Source organism: Aptenodytes patagonicus, chromosome 9 (assembly GCF_965638725.1).
Source record: "Aptenodytes patagonicus chromosome 9, bAptPat1.pri.cur, whole genome shotgun sequence".
NCBI classification, from domain to species: Eukaryota; Metazoa; Chordata; class Aves; order Sphenisciformes; family Spheniscidae; genus Aptenodytes; species Aptenodytes patagonicus.
Window position 1 is genome coordinate 20,712,520 of NC_134957.1, and position 15,115 is coordinate 20,727,634.

The following is a 15,115-nucleotide window of genomic DNA, read 5'->3' on the forward strand; positions in this document are numbered from 1 at the left end:
TAAAACAATGCAGCGTATACCAATTTAGTCAGAGAAGTTGGGGATTTTACCCATCAGCAGGGGAGATAATAATACTGCTGATGGCATTTTCTACCAGGGAAGGCAATCTTACTGACTTACTATATTGTAACATCTCTTTGATTTTTATCTGCACTTCAAAGAGGAAGTGCAAGAGATGACCAAGCAAACTTCAGTACATTTTCTCCTACAAGGCAAAGTGCACATTCAAGTTTTTAGATTTAACAGCTCTAAACACTATTTTGTTCAATCTTCTAGCAGTGTAACACCACCAAAACAGGAAAACAATGCAAAAGTAGTCCAAACTTAAATATTCATACTAAGACAGGAGAACAAGGTAGAAACTAGCACAATCCTTAGAGAAAAGAAGTTAAAAAAAAAAAGGAGAAACAAAAGACCTCTGAGACAGTTTTAAATAGCGAGGTTTTGAACTTTACCACCCCCTAATACACATGCACGCACATCTATCACACCGCTTCTTTACAGACACCAACATGCTTGTTTAAGGTGTACAGTTTCAGAAGCAGGCAGCTTTTGATGTTCTTACTCCAAAATATTCCAGTAGCTTTTGCAAAACAGCAGAGGACATACTTACAGGATTGGGTCACAGTATCACGTGCTCAAAGCCTGAGCTGGAAGCAGAGACGGCACAGAGCAAGCCGGCTCTGGCCAAGGAGGTGCGTAACCATATTATCAGGTGATTGTGCCTGGGCTAGTGTGTCCTACCCCTCAGCAAAAGGTGCTAGCACAGGATAGCTGTGCACTCACACAGCCGCAGGGCTTCCTGAAAGGAATTTGTTCAAGCCCTGCCGGCTCAGAAGACAAAAAAGCCTGCGTGACTATTCGCAGCAAACCTCACAGCTAAAACTCAAGTGGCGTCATGGCATGACTTGATATTTAGGTAACTAGATCACCTTTAATATGAATAAAGCAGGAGTCACAGCAGAACTGCAGAAGTAAGAAACTGTTTGTACAGCACTAGACTAAACAGATAGTACAGTGGTCTTAGATTTGACAGATTTTGAAGGAAGCATGAAGAGGAAACTGATGCTGTTGACCATTCTTTCAACTTATTTTCAGGAACTTTTTTGCTCCAAAAAAGGGACAGAAAAATCCTTAGTATGGCACTGTGTATCACAACAGCTATTTATGGTTAGTAATAAAAAAGATATAATTTAATTTGTTAACAAATGCAGTCATACTCAAAAAGCTAGCATTGTTAGAAAATGTTTCCATTTTCAACTTAAAAATACACAGTCCCCACTCCAAGTCTATCAGTATTTGGACTGATCATTATAGTGATGGTAGGACAAAGTTCCCTGTTGGAAGGTTTTAGTAAGGGTTATTTAAGTGCCCAGTCCACAGTTACTGTCAATCTCATTGCTTACTAGCACACAAAACCAAGTCACTCTTTACCTTTAATGCAACTGCAATTCAAATGTTTCAAGGTAAGTTGGTCGATAAATTCACAAAAAATCTAAAAAAGAAAAAAATTAAATAGTGAAAGTTCTAGGCATCTCTTAGGTTATAAACATATCTGAACAGACCATTCAATCCAACATTTTCCTGGATTGGTAATATGAGCTTTGTCAGCTGTTTGTTGTCAATACCATTCATACAATTGCAAAATACTACCTGCTACTTGAAAACATGGAACAGGCTGATCATGTCCTTTACTTTAGGTCAGGGGATACCACTACATTACATTATCATTCCCAAGTGCTGTATTTTTACCTAAATTCTATGTTCCGAATGCCTTCAGATGTTTGAACGCTGTAACATGCTGCCAAACACTGTGCCTGACAAAAAGTTTTAAAATTTACTCTTGGTTAAAACCAGCGTTATGACATTAAACTGCTTTTAATAGCCTCAACTTTAAAGCTTCAGCAACCCAGTATTCAAAGCTTACCTTTCTTAAAGATAAATCTACTTAATGCTATCCAAGTTACGGAAATATTTTTCATTTTCAGCTTTTTAAGGAAAGGTAAACTTATAAACTAAGAGGTAATATGTAACAAATTTATTAAACTGTTCCATCTGTCTGAGGAACACCGATGAATTACGTTAGAGAAACAGCCAAAAGAAACCTTATACACTACGGCCTTTCAGAGAATAAGGTCGAACAGCCCCCCTTTACATTTGCATCCAATGTCCGGGCACAGACCACGGCTCAGAAAGGTAGGAAAACAGGTGTTAAGACAGTTGGTGTGGTCCTAAAACCTCATACTTTAGGTATAAAATAGTATTAGCATACACACAAGCTATGCTTGTATCTTATTTTCATGCATATATTCCAGAAATTACGATCCAACCGCAGGGAAAGCGACCTGCATATTCAGGTCACACAGAGAAGGTTTCCCGAAAGCCCTGCTCCTCCTTCCATTAACCCTTCTGCCTCTGCTGAGGGCCGCCGCTTCCTCACCTCTTTCTCCACACTGCAGTTCAGACTGGTTTGGTCCAGGTTAAACGAGGATTATTTTCCAAACAACAGGAACTTTTTAAGTGGGTGTAGGTTATACCTGAATAACTGCAGTATTTTGACACTGGGGAATGGGGGGAGAAAGACTACAAGGCTGGTCACCATCTGATCTTTTTCATTAGGTAATGTGATCTGGAAAGAGTCTTCCACTTATTTCTGTGCATGCGATTATCATTCAAACCATCTTTGAGCATTCAAATAACCTGAACTCAGCTCAAGGCTAGATCAAGTTTTTATCTTCAGTTATGTTAGACTAAAATTGCCAGACCGTTTAGCATGCTGTCTTTTTCAGTCGAGTTTTATGGAACTGTCACGTACACTGCATAGGTACTGCTATTTAAAGGCATGCAAGAAAAATATGCCTGAAAGACCAAGCTTCAGTGAAATACTGAAGTACCTATACAGCTTCTCTCCTATGAACTTGAACAGCAAGGATAACGTATAATCAATCCATGAACAAGCCAGACTGAGTACTGACAATCCCAGAATGGCAAAAAGTAGCATACTCATACAAGCGGGATGCTCTCCACGGTTTTCTAAGTCATAATCTCGCTCCGATCCCTGTTCCAACTCCCGCTTTCTCACCCTGCTTTTTATTGAAGAACAGCAAGCTTAGTTTTCACCTTCCAGTTGTTCCTATTCCCTGTGGTGATACATTTCATAATGAAAGCACTTTTGACCAAGTTGTTCGAACAGAGGAGCTCAGAAAAATGCAAAACTATTTGCATGCTTATGAAATAAACAGAGAATCCATTTTCATGATGAAAATTAAACACATCTGTCTAACAAAGGCACAAAACCAAGGCTATCTTAAATTCAGTATTAAATTATACTGTGTAAATACACAGTATGAATCAGCTGCACATACAGCTGTCCTCACAGAAAGTAACGTGCAAAATGACAAACTAATGGGCTACTATGGACAGAAACTACTCCATCCTCACTTCCTACTTCTGCGTCTGGTGCAAAAAGACCACAGGCACCAAAACCCAGGATCTCTTGCTTCCTTTTCGTTTTTCCTTTCTATTGCTGTATCACTTTGCTGTTACTTGACATTACCACTAGCTGCAGATTTACTGTCTCAACTCTTCTATGTAGCATTCAAAGCTATGGGAAATATTGTTGTAAAACTACACCGTACCTATATAATATTGTGATTCTTTTAGTATGTATGTTTTCACTGTGCAAAAAAAACAAAACAAAAGGTGTCATACTAAGAACAGAAGAGAGGTTAGAGAGGCTAGTACTTAAAGCAAATTTTAAGATATAACACAGCTTGAGCAAATTGTTCTACTGAATTGACATGAACTTGACCTCAATGTAATGGAGACTCCAACAGAGAAGTGAAAACAGAGAACCAGCAGGCTTGTTGCACTATCAGAGTCTTCAAGTTTAGGTTCATGGCAGCCAACTCAATCCAGATCTAGACTGCAGCGATCCCACTTTGACTGTTCCCTTGGGCTGCAAATTTTGCAGGCAGCCAATTATACGTAACTTCTAAGTCGAGCCAGTTGTCTGACGTAGCTCCCCGTTCAGTCACGCAAGTGCCCGTGCAAGGGAGGAAGCGGTAACCTCGGTTTAGTCCAGCTGCCACGGAATTACTTGCACCTTTACAACGTAGCTTTGTAAGCACCAGCTACAAGCATAAAGCAGAGCTACACGCATAAAACAGAGCTACTGCTGAAAGAAGTAGCCTCCACCCATTTTTTGCTGTCCAGCCTGTCCCTTCCCTTTTGCCAGGAGCCAGAGTCAGTGAGTGCAGGCTGCAGCTTTTGCAAGCTTAGTGTGTTCATGGAAGTGGAGTATTAGAAAAAAAAGCAACCAGAAGCTGTAGCGTGATAACTAACCTACTTTTATCTTTATTGAAAGCCAAAGAAAAACCCCAAACCCCATTCCCAAGCACTGAAATGTCTTCTTAAAATTTTGTTACAGATTAATTGTATATATTCCAAAATACTTTAATATGCATAATTTGTTATTTATTGAAGGAGTTAGTAACCTTCCTAATCCAAAGTGGCTGCATGGTACAGGAAACAGCAGCTGACTGCTGAGTTGACAGTTTCAGCTACGAAACAAATGCCCTCATTCATAAATTTTGGGGGTTTTGCTATGAGCCAACACTCAGCATGCAGTGATACGCAGTTTCCAGCTCCTCAAACTTAACTAGCATATTTGAAATAGTGACATGTCATAGGCTGCTCAACTCCTCTAGCTTCCAAGACAACACATTCGTTGGGAATGACTCACTGTGTATTCTACTTATCATGTACTTTAGGTAAACTGAATGTAATAAGATCTTTTCAAAAATTATTGCATGTATAACTACTAGAGAGGAAACAACAAAGTACCTGGCAGATTGCTTAGGCAACGTTAAGTGTTTCAGTAAATCTGACCAGTTACATCAATTTGCTATTTTTTTTTTCAGCAAGATACTTGCTGATAAGGGGATGCAAGTATCACAATACAAGCTCCTTGTAATCTTACCACTAGCTTCACTCAGCCCTACAAACTCAACAGGACACTGATGGCAGCACTCATCTAAATGTGGAAAGAGTCATTCAGCTGTATGTGCCACCTGCCATAAATACATGCAGAATTGTGAACCGCAGCATTGTGTGAAGTTAGATCAAACGTTTTGTAGTACCGGCTCATCTGTAGCCTAACTTGTCAGACAGTGAGTGCTCTTAATATTTCACCGAGCATGAGAAACCAACAGTGCAGGGCACTAGACGAATACTCATTATTTGCAGTGTAATGTTTCTCTAAACACAATTTTCTTAGTAGACTTTTTGGTTCAAGTTGTATGGGTGGCTCCTAGTGTACAGAAACGCACATAATAAAATTTACCAAATAGTAACTTATTTAAAATATCAAATCAGACTTGTAGCCAGATGAGCAATCATTACGTGAACACAAAAATGAATGATCTTTTACTTTGGGAAAGTTCTTATTTTAGCACATACCATTGCATATGAAGCTTGCTGTTGAGCCAAGTAAGCTGGATGTAGAATGAGCAACTCAGTTGCTCGGTTTCCAGCAGCACAGCACACCTTTAGCTTTCTCTTTAAAAGGCCAGCAAGAGGTTGACTTTAGGTTCAGGCTCCTTTAGTTTCAGGCTCATCAGTACATGTTATCCTGAACCAAGGAGCGTAGTTCATCTGTTATAGCAGATCGGCTAATATAAAAAATTCGAGGACAGGAATCAACAGGTGTGCCCACCTGATGCTGCGGAGGGTAGAGACGGGAGCGAACGAGGAACAGTGGGTTCTCTCCAGTGCCTATGGCAGCCTCTTGTTAGGAGCTGTCTGCACTAGGCATAGAGTCAGCCGCCCCGGCCATACGGCTGTCTACAGCTGGGGGCCTTTGGGTTCCACAGCAAGAAATGGGCGTGTTGGAAAATAACCACAGAAAAAGCTATCAGATATATCAGCATGGCAGTATTTCTGTCTGTAAAAGCATTTGTGCAACTGAGGGACAATAAGAAAAATTTGCTTGCACTAGCAGACTGTTAAAGAAAACCAAACACAAGTGTTAAGTCTGTTCTTACTGTGATACGTACCAAAAATTTTCTGGCAGCCACGAAAGAAGTGCCTTAGGGCACACGTGTGCTCTGCAGAAACCATTTATTTGTTTTAGATTTCTTTTCCAAGAAGCTGAATTGGGAAATACAAACCAAACACGCTTATAACAACTACTGACAGCGAACAGAATTTCTCTTTGTGGTATCACATACTTAATATTATAATTTATTCAGTTCCTCTCTATGCCAATGTTTTTCTACTCCTATGAGCAGGATTTGTGCAAACAAGGCCCTTAAAAAGGCTTAAGGGTCACTTACCAAGGAGGACAGTTATTCAATTATTTTATCGGTTACTCTCCTTTTCCAACAATGGAGCCGAGTAGAAGGTGTATAAGGGATGTAACAGTTACAGAAGTGCAAAGGGTCCGGTGGGCAGTGGCATGGCTAAAAATACAACTATTTGGGAACGGGAGGAAATATGTTAAGAAATAAGCAGCAGCTCTTGCATGCTTGACATCTGTTTTGAGTTGCGTTGTTTCAGGGTCAAAAATTTCAGCATGGAAATGAAGGTGTTTTGGAGTGCTCAGTCCCCGATAGCCCCAACTGCAGTAGCCCAGGGATGTAAAGCCGCACGCTGGTGCGCACGCGGGCATTACTGCTCACAAGGAGTCCAGCCTTCCACACAGGGTACGCTTGTGGACTGCCACGGAAGAACAATATTCAGTAAGAATCTTAGCTCAAGGGACTATTACTACTCAAGTTACTTTCGTAAAGTTACACAGCAAACACACAGACAAGCAGTTTTATAAACTCGACAGCTAACTGCAGTAACTATAGTTGAAACTGAGTAACTGTACATGCAGAGGAAAACCTCAGTTGAGATGCGGTTCAGAACGCATATCTTGTATCTTATAACGTGTAGAACAGTGGTTTAGGAAAAAAACAACCATCCTTTCACGCTACTTGAATGTACCGCTGTGTCTCCTAGAATGTAAGTCACATTTATTATGCGTTACTTAAATTTAAAATGCTACCCAGTTCGGTAAAGTACCTAGCTAAGTAGAACAAGGATCAGAGTACACTGTACTAATACTGTTTTCACTTTAAATGGGTTGCACGATATCATAAAATAGCTAAAAAACCCACCCAGGTCTGCTGTACAGATCTAACAAGTAATTTCGCAAAACATAACCATTAGCTAGATGTTAAGAAAAATTTTTTACATGTTGGCCATACTTGACTAGAACAAAAGCAAAGTAAGGTAGGCTAAACATGTCATTAACAGATCTTTTAAAAATAAATCATACATTTATTAGAAATTTGAACTTTTTTTTAAAGAAATCCTCTGAACACAAGCGTTTCTGTAACTGTCTTGGTATTACCCACTTAACAATGTTGTTTTCTATAGTAAGGAGAGCTAAAACAGAATACCACTTCAGAGTTATTAAAGTAATAATTTAAAATTTGTACTAATTAAACAGATTTTTAAGAGCACAAGTACTGGAATGTAATGTACTATTTTAAGTCTGTCCTTGTCATGTCAACTTGTTTCTAATTTCACAGGCTTTCAAGCATACCTAGATATTTTTTTAATTGATAGGTACATTAATATTCTAACTGCCATTATACACCTATGCTATAAAACATTCCCAGTTATCCATGTATGGAAATATGGGCATTTTCCCTGCACACTAACAAGAGTGATGAGCAAAAATCATAAGATGAGCTGCAGCGTCATCACACAGTTTAAAGTAAAACAGATGTGCATGCAGGTATTCTGCTCTGGTTTGACACTTAACAGCTGCTATTGACAGACCAATGAATTTATAATAACAATTAAAAAAGAAATATAAATCTATTGCCTAATAGTAACATACTCTAGGGAATCAACAGTCACATCAATACACATTGAAAGAAATCCTAGTTCATTAGTTTTGTCCTCACTGAACAACAGTGGTATTCAAGTATAACAGATTTACGAGTCTCGGATTTAAAGTGATAACCAAGGAACCACCTTGGATCACTTTAAATCTGAGACTCTTAAATCTGTGATAATTGGTGGATCACTTTATCTCTACCTTGGAGATAAAGATACCTCACCTTGAAGCCCAGTGAACTCCCAGCTGCACAATATCCATCAATTGGGCATTAACTGTACTACAAAAAACATGCAAAATTTAAATACAGGAAAAAAAAAAAAATATTTTCTCAATATCTAGGATTCCTTACAAAACACTTTACTGAGGTGAAAAGTACTCTGATTTCAATGGAAAGTCCAAGAGCTTAGCTCTATCTGAAGCAAAGAAGGAGGGAAACAATTCCTCGTGTCCTTCACGTTACGCAGCTATTAATCCAAAAGCAAAGCAAATAAAATGCATGCTGACTTTTTGATGCAGTAGCATTAGCTCCAACCTCACCTCCACCATAAGCGATTCACATACACAAACTTTAAAAATCATCCATTATACAAATTGACATTCTGGCAACACGTTGGCTAAAGGAAAACATTTCCCACCCCTCCCAGCCCATGCCCACAGTCACCTTTCCTTACTTGTTCTGCTCCTCCATTTCCCAAGACTGCCTGCGCTATTTATTTCCTTACTGAAAAATGGTTCAATGTGCCTTCTGAGTTTTCTACTATATTTGGATCGTCTTAAAATGTAAAATAACTCTCCAGCCAATTGCACCACCACGCCTTGCTCACACAGACTCCTCGTATCTAACCTCTGCAGACGATCAAGTTCAAGCCAGTGCCAAGTTTAGTCCTGACTCAAAAGCTACCGTGAGCTATGGCAGCACAGGTCAAAAGTAGCACAGTAGCCTGAATAGTAGAAAGGCTTCCTATCTAGGCCAACAACAACGGCATAAGGAATTTCCACCCCCACCGCCCATTCCTAATCTCTGTATCATGCACCTGGTCAGGTAAATAATGTTATGCACATCTGGCACATGATTAAAGCCATACCTTGATTACAAGTACACTTTATGTGAAGTATTAGGCAGGAACTGATAGCCCTGAGAAGAAGCGGGGCAGGGAAAGCAGATCTACTGTAGTTTATTTAAGTTCTGTCCAATTATTTTTGTTGATCTCGGCCAAGTGGCTCAACGTGGATCACGCTACGTACCTACTGCAGAAAAGAAAACTGAAACCACATCTCCCAAGCAATTCTGGCAACAGGCCAGAAGTCTTCCTCTTTGCAAGCACAAGTCTTATTCCATACAGCATCTTTCAGTTCACATTCGTATAAAACAAGCGAAGACTTCTCGCAATTCCAGCATATCCGGGATTAAGGCAAGGTTCTCCCCGTCCACCACTCGGACCACAGACAGCAATCTGTGAGAAAGGGCCTTGGCGCTGGCAGGCTTCATGTCCACCACAGGTCATTGCAGAAACCCGTCACACCACTTCCAGCGTGTGTTTTACTTTCAGCGCGATACAAGTTACTCTGAGAGCGAGTGGCCACAGAAGAAATAACTAGTGCTGCATTCAGCTTTCATTTTTATGCGCCTATCTACCGAGTTCAAGATTTTGAGGAAACATGCAGTTACTAAGAGCGGATTATGGACAATCCTAATTCCCCTCCCCCACCTCCAACCAAAAAACCAAGGAAACAAAAAGAAAAGCAATAGCAAAGTATTAATAATTCCTATCCACTGTAAAGCATAGCTCTACTAGCACAGGTGAAACACTCTCTTAAGTTTTCCCTTGGGCCCTTCCGTACAGCTAGCCTATTCCACTAAGCACTTTCCAAATGGAAGTGTGACGGAGAGCGATCCCAGTTACAGGGAGAAGAGGAGATAGCTTTGAAACGAAGAGGGACACCAAAGCAGTCGCTGTCTAGCTGCTGTAGAATGCAGGAAAAGGAAACAGCGTGGCCAACTTTTGAGATGTGCCTTCCGCAAAAAGGGTGGAAGACATCGCACCGTCTAAACAGCGATCCAATATATGAACAAATGGAACAAAACCGTAAATTTTGTTTCTTAGGAAATTGCTTCCCTCTTTCCATGAAACTTCCTTCTCTCCTGAGAAAATAAATGTCCTGAAGCACAGTGACCAACCACATGCTTAGTTGCGTATACAGTGAAGACTTCCCTTAATAATTAACTCCAACTCTTTTTTAGCTTAAGTAATTCTTTATTAAGAACAGTTTTCTTATAAACAAGCACTTGTTCATTTGTCAAGTTAATTACCTAGCTATTTATTAATCATTAACTTCAATAGTTTTTGCATGTTTACTTGGCTCAGGCTACTGTTTAATATTTCATGTGGCTATTAACTTCATTTAAAACACTGTAACAGGGTGCATCTATTTTACTAGATACATATCAACGTCACTTGGAATATATTTGTATCTAACGCCTTGCTTTAGTGATTTGTTCAAGAGTGGTTTCTCTAGTTTCATAAAAGGGCTGAAGCATCATCCTCGTGTTAGAAGGAGGTGTCATCCACCGAACACTGGTAATTTATTATGCTGAGAATTTATAGCTGCTGATAAATGTTAGATTATTTGATCAGCAGACAACGGGCACAGGCTTGCACAGTATCTGTTACAGACAGTGTTAAAGGTAACACGTAAGTAAAGTCTGCATGAGGTGTAAATACCCAAATAATTAACACATCATGAAAACCTTACCACAGCGGGGTTCTTGGGGGATGAAGTTGTCTTGCCTGTTTCAAGTGTATACAGCTCTGTAGTTTAAGACAACAATGAAGGGGAACTGGCAAATACAAAGAAATGAGAGGTAAGTTAAAAATACATTAAATATTTTCTAACATAACTTTTATGTGAAAATATTTAAAGTTTCTGTAGAACTGTATTAAAACACAAACTTTGTATCCATGCATGAAGAGCAGAAGAAAAAAAAATGAAACCAAACAACCCTTCTGAAACTGTGGAACACTGCTAATTCTGTCTCTTCTTTTGGAGAAAAGATTGGTTTGGGGATTTATTTGTTTAAAATGTAAGATTTTCACATCTTAGGAAAAAAAAAAAATCCGTGTCTAATCATTGCAGTTAGTCTGATATGACAAATCCCAAAGATTCAAAAGTAGAACTTAATTAAAAGAAGAAAATAAAAAAGATCATATGCTTCTAATTCCTATTCGTAGCTTTATTTGCCAATTTTTGCACTTCAAATTGGCAAGGCTATAAATGCAAGTTTGTCTATAACAGTAAATAGCAAAGCATGTCACAGTCCTATTTTTATGCTGCAACAGCCCAAGATGAAAAGAGCAACCAAGTAAGGAAAGATATTCTCTTTAACCTGACAATCATCTTTTACAACCATCAGGGACTACAGCTGTCCATTTACTTTATAGGAAACTATCCTTAATTGACACCAAATTTCTCTGTAACCTCCATCTATATTTATTGAGCATCCTCACTGGGAAAAAAAAAATCAAATATGAAACAGGGGAAAAAAAGGGGTTATATTACAAAATAGTTCAAAAGTTGCTATCATTATTTCATTAAAGCATTAGGTACAACAGCAGCACTAGTTAAGTGGAGGTCTGTCCAGCCCACTGTCCTTGGCCCATCCAAGTGTCCACACTCCTCCTCGGGGGGGAGGCATGCAGTACACATACACTTGCTTTGCAAATAAGCTTCAAAAAAATCCACAAAGCTGACAGAGGTATTTTAAGAACACCACAATGTGAAACTTATCTCAGGGGAACAGGACAACAAAAATATTCAAGCAGTTTCTTGCTTTACTTTAACAGGTGCTCTTATGACGTGAAATAGAAAAATATGCCCTGTGCGTGGCGTTGAGCAATGAATCACACTTTCCTGGGTTTCTGCGTGTGCTACATCAGCATCAGACCATATCCTGAGCCCAGCCTCCTTTTCTGCATCTAGGAGGAGGGGGCGGGGGGGCTCTGAGGGAGGAGACAGCACCGTTGATGTACTGGGCAGGCCCACGAAAGCCGCCGGGTTCCCAGGGAAGCGCAGAGGAGCGGTCTGTGCAGGGATGCTGCTAACGCGCAGCAAGGAGCGGCGGGCGCAGCCCCCCCCGCCATCAGTTAGCTGAGGCAAAGAGGCAGGCAGGCAGGCCAGCAGAGGAGCCCGCCGCCGGGCACGGGCGCCTGGCGTTCAGCCCCGGCGGGCTGAGAAAAGGATGGGAAACAACGGGAGGAGGCGGCGCTGCCCCAAGAGCTGCGGCGAGGCCAGCTCTCGGGGAGGGAGTTGCGTGAAGATGCTCCGGCAGGTGGGGAGCGGGGAGGAGCGTTAGTGCCGAGAACGGACGCTCCTCCGCAGGTTTATTCTCGGTAGCCGGCCCGGGCCCCCCCACTCTGCACTTCCAGGCAGTCTTTCCAGTGCCCGCCACCTGCTCCCGGCCAGGGGCCGGTGCCAACTCCTGCCCAGGGCCCACCGCGCTCCCCCTCCCGGCACCGGGGTGCCGAGCCCGGGCGCATCCTCCCGGCCCAGGCCCCCCGGGAGCCGTCCCCGCGGCTCCGGGGAGGCTGGGAGGGACCTGACCCCACGTAACCCCCCGCTCCTTCCCTCAGCTGACCCGGCTGCCTCCGCCCAGGCGGGCGGCAGCCGCGGTCCCACCCCCGGCGGGGGCGGAGGACGGTCCGGAGTGGAGCGCCATCCCCGCGCCCCGCTCCCTCCCCCGTGCGCGGGGCGACCCTCCGGCCCCCTCACCTCGTCCCAAATGCTGCCGAGGGGCAACGAGGGGACCTGCCCCGTCCCCCCCCCCCCCTCCCGTCGCCGCTCTCCCCGGGCCGGGCGCGCCCCGGCCGTTACGCTGCGCGGAGCGCGCGCTCACCTCGCCTGGCCGCCTCGTCCCGGCGCTGCCGGCGGAGAACGGGGCCCGCGGCGCCACCGGCTGCTAAAATGGCTGAGGGCGCGGGGGGAGGAGGGGAGGGCCGGCGCGGGGGAGCGGCGGGGAGGAGCGAGCCCCCGCTCTGCCGGCTCCGCCGTCCAATCCTCCCGCCGCCGCCTCCGTGACGCGCCGCCGCGGAGGAAGGGGCGGGGGCGGGCCCGGAGGGAGGCCGCCGCCGGCCGGGGGTCGCCGGGCGGGAGGCGGGTGCGAGGCGGGGACGGGCCGCCCGGGTCCTCGCCGGTGGCCCTTGCCGCGATGCTCAGCTGGGCCGGGGACACGCGTCTCGAGGTGTCCCCCCTCCCCAGGGGGGGGTCGCAGCCTGAGGGAGGAGGGGTGTGTCAGGGGAAACCAGGCTGCAAACGTGATGTAGGCAGAGCCCTGTCACGCTGCTGCTCCGTACTGCTGTCCTCTTGATTTTGGTAGTTTGCCAGTGGGGCTTACAAAAGCTGTGGGACAGTCAGACCCGTGGGCACGGGGCTCCCCCAGCCCAGGCAGTCTCCCCGCTCTCGTTAGCGGGCTCCAACTGGAAGCAGCAATGCCGCTCGTCCAAATCTTGCAGGCTGGACCAGACAGCGCAGGGGTTTGTTACCCCGTTTTGCCTCCTGACAGTCTGGAAACGGCCAAGGTGAGTCGGAGGCCCCTACGTATGATTCTATGATTCTATGTTCTGTACTGAGAACGCAAGAAATGGGTTTCCGCAGCAGCACTGACGAGAGCAACTGGGATTACTCACAGTGCAGTTCAAAAAGCCAGAGGACGCAAATATCCCTATGATTCATGCAAGAGTTTGCCAGATGGTTTTCCATGTTTTGGAGTCTGAGGCATCTTCAGAAGAGACCTAGCACAAAATAACCAACTTTTGACAAGACACATAGCCACTTCTTATCAACGCGTAAAGGAAGAGGAAACATTTCATGCTCCATCTATGCTGAGCAGAAGTCCAGCACAATCCTCCCCCACCCCATATGGAGTGGGACAGAGTGTTAAAAAAGCAAAATTACAAAACAAGCTATGGCTATATTTGGTAACGAGAGTTTGTTCCTATAAAAGACAACACCTCGCAGGCAGCTAAAATTTTTTTGGCAACAACTGAATATGCAATGTGGATGTTATATTTAATAGTTCTCAGAGAAGCAAAAAGTGCATCACTTCCTTGGACGGAGGCTGAACTGAACCACTGGTTTTTGCTTTGCTTGGGCTATTTGAATTTTAGGGCAGTCTGTTATTACTCTCCTTTTGTTCTGATTTGTTTCAAACCCCATTGTTGTGCTTAATGTCAAATCATCACTAATGAGACGGCCTGGATTGTGCAAGATGCCTAAAGGCACATCTGTTTTATGCAGACTAAATATTATTTTGATCTAACCTCCCTGTATTTAGGAAAGGTCAGGCAAACAAACTTGCTACAATTTTTTTTTCCAACTAAACCAGTGACACATTAGCCTATTTCCTAAATCTTTCTCATAAACAGTAAATGTGTAAGAGAATATATTTGTAATTCATTCCAACTATTCTAGACTTCCTATAGTCTTAAGTTTTGAATTAGCTGAGCTTGGATTTACTGTGATGTGTCCTGCTAGTGGGTAAGGAAGCATGTCCTGTGCGTAAGCCAGCTAGAGCACTGGAGTGGCCACAGTGGGTGAGAACAGTGACCGAGTTAGCACAGTACGCTGCTCCCAGCGGTGGCTGGTCATCTCCTGGGAAGAGAACGAATTCTGCAGCTCAGAGACTTTTAGCTAAAAGTAGTCTATTTCTGCTCTTGATAGACAAATTGATGGAAGAAAAATCCAATTGCTTTCTTAATCCATATAAGCTTCCGGCATCTACAGCCTGATGCAGTTCCACAGTTTAACTTCATGCTGTGTGAAAATCACTTCTGTATGTTTTGAGCCTTCTGTGTGGTATTTCCATTTGCTGTCCCTTGACTTTTGCGTTAATTAACCATGAATTATCATTCTCTCTTAGCTGTCTCCATGCCACTCCTTGTTTTATAGATTTGTATCACAGATTCCTTGCACTACTGCCTCATTCATCTCTCTTCTAGGCCGACAAGTCTAATGTTTTCCAGGTGCAGTTTCATAGTAGCTCAAACAAATTTAAGTTGGGGCTTCCATCTCTCTCTCAGACTGCATGTTCTTGCTCCGACATGGATTTCAAGTGCTCCAGGTTGTGCACTCCTACTGAGTGCAGCTCTTCCATCACCCCTTCCTTAGTGCCCTCCCTGTAGAAAACCTCCTCATCAACCTCTTCTCGGCCCTGGACAAGCTGGC

At 43.3% G+C, this 15,115-nt stretch overlaps 1 protein-coding gene across 11 annotated transcripts in view; it reads right to left on the bottom strand.

The window, feature by feature from the left end:
• ACSL4 (acyl-CoA synthetase long chain family member 4) overlaps positions 1–12,877 on the bottom strand; it is a 41,937-nt gene extending 29,060 nt beyond the window's left edge. For 3 of the 11 annotated variants that reach the window (XM_076347375.1, XM_076347384.1, XM_076347380.1), the window contains exons 1-3: positions 12,789–12,877; positions 10,652–10,736; positions 1,435–1,495 (exon numbers count right to left, since the gene is read on the bottom strand). The gene's annotated coding sequence lies outside the window, so the exon portion shown is untranslated. The remainder of the gene's footprint in view (positions 1–1,434; positions 1,496–10,651; positions 10,737–12,788) is intronic. The other 8 variants (XM_076347383.1, XM_076347379.1, XM_076347385.1 and 5 more) reach the window with 6 other exon arrangements.
• Positions 12,878–15,115: the final 2,238 nt, after the last annotated feature.